Genomic DNA, 1,313 nt, shown 5'->3' with positions numbered 1-1,313 from the left:
ATTTAATTTTTTCTGTGTTGCCCAAATTCCTTCAAACAAACAAACAAACAAACAAATCTCTTATTCTTCCTGTTCTCCTGGGGTTAACATTTTATTGTCTAGTTTATTGGTTTGGAGGTTGTTGGTTGTTTTAGGCCCATATAAGGCAAATGCCTTTTAAAGCAGAATTAAATTGGCTAGTGGAGAACAAAGCAGCTTTGGTCTTCCTGTGGTAGAATTGGTGATTTAAGTCGTTTGATGCATACAACATCTTTGCAACATAAACATGCCATACTGTGACACACTACTTAGCAGATGAACCTGTATGGCAATGTTTCTGCTTAATTTAATTCAGCCAGGCTATTTGTGGGCAAAATCCTGTTCTTGGCTGTGCATGCACAAGCTCTAGAAATTGGTGGTGCATCTAAAGGATATGGCAGTACAAACAATAATGTGCACATTTATTATGGCTGTGACATGAGAAGTCAAACCAAAAAAGTTTAAACTTCTTTGTGTCATCAACATGTGCTGCCGTGAGAGAAAACAATGGCCAAGTGATCTAAGGACATTGTGAACCATCAGGTTTTACAGCGTGTTTCCTGGCTTCTCTCACTTTGCATTGTAATAAGAAAGCAGAGATAAATTTATTTTCTTTGTTTTAATCCCAGAGATATTTACCTGGCAGATTTGGGGGAGGAAAGGCCTTTGACCACTCTCTGAATTACTTTCAGTTTTACAGGGGTTTTTTGTTTGTTTCTAAACAGGAGGGCAAAGCCCCTACTTTAAAACTAAATATAGAATTAATGTCAACAACCCCTCAGGTCTCCAGAATAATTGGCACCTAAAAATGCTCCTATCCTTTTATGGTATAGTGTGACAAGGCAGATGATTAATAATTGTCCTCTAGCAAAATTTTATATTCCACTGATTGTACAGGGAGCTTCTCGTGAATTTGGGGTTCATCTAAAATATTGATTATAAATTTTGCTTCATCTTAAATAAGGCTTCTACCTTTTACCTTGGCTCTCTAGGTATGCACTTATCTGAAAGTGTGTATGTCTGTGTCCATGCATCTGTCCAACCAGGCAGAGGTTATGTTGGAAAACTAGACATATTTTCCTTCTGTTACCTGTGACATGTTGATATTATCTATAAAAGCATTCTTGGAAATATTGGGTGGAGAGCATGAAGGTGGTTAGAGTACTAAAGACACTCCTGTTTCATTTCAGGAAGCTCTGTGCTGCCGAGATGAGTAACTCCAGAGAGGACGCCTTCAACCCTGGAGCATGGGAAAAACACAGTGTCCAGGAATCTCAATCCTAATCGGCAAAAGC

The sequence above is a fragment of the Strigops habroptila genome, chromosome W (assembly GCF_004027225.2).
Source record: "Strigops habroptila isolate Jane chromosome W, bStrHab1.2.pri, whole genome shotgun sequence".
Taxonomy (NCBI): Eukaryota; Metazoa; Chordata; class Aves; order Psittaciformes; family Psittacidae; genus Strigops; species Strigops habroptila.
This window is presented reverse-complemented; position numbering follows the sequence as displayed.